The sequence below is a fragment of the Larimichthys crocea genome, unplaced genomic scaffold (assembly GCF_000972845.2).
Source record: "Larimichthys crocea isolate SSNF unplaced genomic scaffold, L_crocea_2.0 scaffold29959, whole genome shotgun sequence".
Lineage (NCBI taxonomy): Eukaryota > Metazoa > Chordata > Actinopteri > Sciaenidae > Larimichthys > Larimichthys crocea.
Window position 1 is genome coordinate 1 of NW_020853950.1, and position 5,842 is coordinate 5,842.

A 5,842-nucleotide genomic window follows, 5' to 3' on the forward strand; every position below is an offset into this window, starting at 1 on the left:
AATGATTCTGAGTACGTTTATTTGTCTACCACATTTGTGCATAGGCCATTCAAAAATTTGCCTATACAGATTGTAGCAAACTTAAAATGTTCCCGTTTTCCGTGACGGAACCGTGACGGGACCGTGGCTGTCTCGTCCACAGGGCCTGTCAGGTACCTTGCTGGTGCTGACCGAAATGTAATCCCCCGCGATGACGTAAGCAGGAGAGGCCCCGACTGGAAACGCCCCCTAGCAGTCGTGAAAACAGCTGCAATGCCTCATTTGTCCACGGGGAGGCGAAACAGTGATGTCCGTCCTCCCGTCGCTGTCTAAAGACACATCTGAAACAGATAGCCGGGTGAGCTGATCAGCGGATCGGATCGCAGTTATGGAAAAAAAAAAAAGTTGTGTAATAAGAAACAGTGAGGCCACACAATGAACATGCAACACATTAGAACACGTTATTAAGAAAACTCCCTCGTAAACGTCCGTAACATTAGCCTAGATGTTGTTGATTTAACAAGGACCATAGCTAAATGCTAAAAAGCGCAATCAACGAATACGGTGAATCAAGGTATGAAAAATAAGTCAAGTATTTTTGTTTTAATAAAGTTTGCAGTATAACTTTACGAAACCATCAAACATATATTTAGGGCATTCCATGAAGATGTCATTCGCAAGGAGGCTTAAGCCAGGCACAAAACAAGGAGCTCGTCGAGGACATACAGCACGTTTTGGCAAAGGAGAGGCACCGTGGACTTTGCAACAGACTTCTCTCTGGACTTTAAAAGCGTGCCGTGTATTATTATAATGGAGGGAGGTCATAGTGTGAAATAAACAGTGGTGTCCATGTAGATAAAAACAAACATATATACTGCCAAAAAAAAAAACTTTATTAAGACCAACATACTTCACTTTTCAGACGATATTGTAACGGGCTGTGTATAGAACTGTGCTGTTAGTTGTTGTTCAGTAAAGTTGGCTTGCAGTGTATGGGGTGACGCCTGGGGGGTGGCGTTGTTAGAGGCTGTGAAGCCTGTCAGTCATGGCATTTGCCAGCGATGAGGGGCACGACGTCAGCTAATGTCGTTAATGTTATAGCTGCTGTGCTTTGCCTGGTGTTATTTTTTTTTTGCCCGTTGGCTACGGCACAGCGGAGCTCGGTGTTCCAGATAGGATAAAGTCCAGCAAACACAGTTCTTCGCGTGTTCCTTGGTTCGCGGTCACTACAATATCTTTTCCCTTGACGCTACATTTAGCCTATGAATGGACGAACCTGACAAAGGAGTCATTCAGTCATGACCCACACACTCAAAGCTACTGTGATAGTAATGCAGTACCAAACCGCTGCAATTCTTCGCTCTGTGATCGTGACCCTGGAGACCAAAAAGCCCATCAAGTGCACAAAACAATGAGATGCTAATGAGGTTTGTATGGTTTACCTGGCTCTAAGCGTGCACACGTATACCTGCATAACAAAGGGCGCCAACAACGCTCGTCTCTGCAAGCTCTATGTCGCAAAACAACCGAGCCTCCCTCCAATAAACTGTTAAGTAAAATTACCCATCGCTTGTAATCGCAGGTCTGACACAGGCCTGGGCAGACCCTGAGACTTCCGAACCGTTTTTTGTAACTTTTTTTAAGGGTTCAGTTTGTTGTTTACCATGCAGATAAACGAGAGGAGAGGCGCGAACACAAGAAAGAGACGCCCTGTAATTATGCAAAGAACTCAGTGGTGGCCATAGATTTAGTCGCGCCAGTCAAACAGCTGATTGCGGCCAATGCCGGCCGGCATAGCGGGACTCGACTGTTTTCTGCTGAGTAAACAACAGGCGAGCTGTCCAGGTGGAAGCGGCATTTAAAAAACATCACCAAGAAAACACCACGAGAAACCATGACAAAAGCACAAAACTCTCTAAACGCTATAGAGATAGGACTCCACGGAGTTACAGTAGAAGAAACAAAAAACGACAAAAGAAAAAAAGTAAAAAGTATAAAAAGGCGACCTGAGAGGGTGGAACGATTGCAAATAGATTAATGGAATTTTTTATCGCCCGTAAGAGTCTCCAACTTTAGCCAGCACTTTTAACGCGATAACGGCCCACCGCTAGTAAGACAGACAAGCCTAGATGTGTTGATTTGGGAATTGCTGACATGTTAGTATAAACACCTTAACATTTAATTTCAATTCATGTACACGCGCAAATTATACGCTATTGTACAGATGCAGTAGTCAACCAGCTGCATTGTTCCCGCTCTGTGATCTGTGGACACTGAGGAACCAAAAGCCATTACTGTAGCGCAAACAAAAGGTTGACACAGATGCTAACGAGGTGTGGTAAGCTGACGCATTCTCCAAGTATAGAACAACTGTAAAAAAGTTATTGTGAGCGAAGCGCCCATCTCCTGGTCATTACCCTGTAAATTTACACGAATGGTGGAGTTACAGTTAAACATAGACACCGCCCGGAGAAGGAGGGGGGTCTCTCCTTTCCCAGGGACTTTGCAGGGAACCCGGCTGGAAGTCACTGGAAGACGCTGCCATTCAGCTGGCGTTCAGTTGAACGGAACTTTTAAGTTTGCTACTACTGTAGGTAGGAATGCAACAAAAAAACGAATGACTTAAAATATTTAAAACTGCTAATCAAAGGACGAGATTTAACAAAAGCAAATCTGATGCAAGATGGAAAAAAAATAAGATTAGTCAAGATATTTACATGGATTTCAAGATATATATTTGGATTTGGATTTGTAAACAACTTGTAATCCAGGACCGAAGACTGAGACCATATATTTTTATTTTGTGTGTTTTTTTACTTTAATAGCTAGCACTTTTCAGTTAAGTATCCAAGTTATGGTCTGGTTACGAATTCCTCCTGTTTGCCGTGGTTTATTTAGAGGAGATGTCCAGGCCGGAACTACAGGACTCAGAAGCTAAAAAGGTGTCAGTGAGGCAGATTTATGACGAAAAACAAAACCTCGACAGAGTGAGGTGAAAAAAAAGGCTATGGAACTAACCTAAAAGAGTCTTCACAGGGAGAACGAGCCAACACAATAAACAAAAAACACTCTTAAGGAGGAAAAACCTTATCGGTGTATGTCAAAATTATTAAATAAATCACTCTCAAGAAGGAAAATCAAAACATTAACTAAAACCACTACTAGAAGAAAAGTGACAAACAAAAACTCTCCTAAAAAGAGAACCAAAAATCACTCTTCACTCTTACGAGGCAGAAACAAAAACACACTTTGACAAGGAACAAGGCTTGGAGCTGGCTTGGGTCCACAAACAGAAGACGACAAAGCGAGACACAGAACCTATATAGACACACACACAGATGGGTAATGGGGAACAGGTGGAGACAATCAGGAATCACGGCAACAGGTGACACACAAGGGAAGGGCAAGTGATCTGAGACGAGAGGGCAGGTAAATTTCAAAATAAAACAGGAAATGACGAGACAGAACAAAAACCCAGCTTGACTTCCCCGCGGTGTGACAATGACAGTCTGCAGATTGTGTGATTGATCTGATGTGATCTGATGAATTGTCATGCAGACTATGTGTGAGACTGTAGCTGCATGATGACACAGGAAATGTGCATATCGTCTGCATATTGGAGAATAAGTACATTTGTTGTGATGAAATAAAATTGTTACTTTAGTTAGAAATAATTCTTCATTATCTTTGCTGTAGCTGTAGTTGTTTAATTGGTTGATGTTTTACTCAGCTGCCTTCACATGGTCAATGTTAGAGACGTTTTTAATGTTCAGATCAACAACAAATGCATGTATCATCACAGTAAATGGTATGGGATGAATATTGTGATGCAGTGTCAGAGTATCAGATTAAGACCACTCCGTAGGTCACAGATGAATAATATTACTGCTTGAATTGAACAATTAATGAAGTAAGCAATATAAAATAAACATAAATCTACAATAAAAACACTATGCAATCGTATCTTAATTATGTTTGTGTACTTTTTAACCTTATTATTTTTTACATAATTAGAGAGAGTGAATTTACTATGCCTTGTTTTTGAGTGTATCAATTTTCATCTCGCCACATGTGCGTCTTTTTCCACACTTGTTTACAGATGGAGATTCGCAACAAGCAAACCAATATCCTCTGCGCTGAGAATTACTACAAGTGTATCAGCGGGGACTGTGGCACCTTAATCAACCGTTCAATTGAGACTATTTCTGTCAATTCCTATGGTTATACCTGGTGCCATCGCGAGGTGGTGACTCAGCTAAAACTCTACGACAACCGGCCCTTTGCCATTAGGTGAGACATACACACACACACACACACACACACACACACACACACACACACACACACACTCCCTCACAGGTTTCTGAAGTGTCATTGTGAAGCTCTGGTTGCTGAAACAAACCTGTGACGACACCCAATCAAATCATCTACGCTCTTAATTCAGCATAACTTTAAGCCTTAATATAACTGGAAAACAAAAAGATCATCCTAATACCTCACACCATCACTATGTTCTGACAAAACCTGTGCAATTCCAATTGCAATTTTTCCAAACAGATACCCTACCTATTATCACTGGAACTCAGTTGGATATTGGGCCCGGAACACTAGGCGTCAATATAGTCCGTGGAAAATGGTGGCTCATGTTGACCTGGGAATCCGATCCGATACTGGAGTACCCAACAGATCTCCCACCATTACAGGCACTCCTCCAATCCGGTAATGATCAATAGACCACATTCGCTTTCTGAAAGTGATGTCTTCAAAATTCAATATTCAATATTTTGGCAGCCCTGCATTCAGAACTAGAGATGTTATGCCTGAATGAGCCTATTCCTCCCCCAGAATAACCCGGAACTGTGCAAGGAAGTTCAGTCTGATGGTGTTTGATCATGATGACGACCAGGTCAGATGCAGGTTTGGAAAATCCGAGTTATCTGAGTGTGGTGCGTGCTACAAACCCTCTGGTTTCTCCTTAGATGAGGTAAGAGGCACAATTCAGAATCCTTACATTTACTGGCACATTGTAAATACGAGTGGAATACCTGTTTTATGATAACTATTTTCATTAATGCAATTAATTGTTGTTAATTGTTGTCTCCTAACGGCAGATTCAGTTAGGAGCAGTTAATTAGTGGTTAGCAACTCTAGCCAGTAAGAAGCACTCTGCTTCGGCCTCGTCATAAGAAAATATCACAAAGTATACCCGGATATATCTCAGAAATTACTTTCTGACATTGTTGGGCCCTATATTGAAGAATAGGTGACATATAGCACTAGACATGCCGTATGTATAATCTATAATCTACGTTTAGACTGGGGACAGATGCCTCCTCATTATGAGATAAGGATAAGGTGCCTTATTGGCTACGCATTCGGTAAAGTTAGCAAGATATTGGCACTTCCGAGATCAATAACTATTAATTGAAACGTTGTTTTAAACACAAAAACGCATATTTTCAACCATCGTAAGACAGACACCGAGCTACAACCTAATGTCATTAACAACAAGCTTCAAACCTAATGTTCATCACAACAAAGCTACAACCTAATGTGGATCCACACCGAGCTGCGCGGTGTTTCTTCTTTTTATTTGCAGCCATGTTCTTTTGGTTTGCAGCGTTTCTTTTATTTGCAGAATTGAGGGTTGAGTATTTTACATACTATTTAATAGTGAATACAGTAGTCTACAAATCCTGCTTTTAACTAATATGTGTCCATTTAGAGCATTGGTAGTATAAGAAATTAGAACAGCCACAGTTGACACAGATACTTTTACTACTTCCAACAGTATTTTTTTTTTCTCAATGTTGTTTGGATACTTTTACTGAAAACCTCCTCCAACACTTGCACACATTGCATC

At 41.3% G+C, this 5,842-nt stretch overlaps 1 long non-coding RNA gene across 1 annotated transcript; it reads left to right on the forward strand.

The window, feature by feature from the left end:
* The first annotated feature begins 4,096 nt into the window (after nt 1-4,096).
* On the forward strand, nt 4,097-4,991 carry LOC113744922 (uncharacterized). The gene is made up of 3 exons (XR_003461898.1): nt 4,097-4,269; nt 4,537-4,698; nt 4,825-4,991. It is a non-coding gene; the product is annotated as an uncharacterized LOC113744922 (long non-coding RNA).
* The last annotated feature ends 851 nt before the right edge of the window (nt 4,992-5,842 follow it).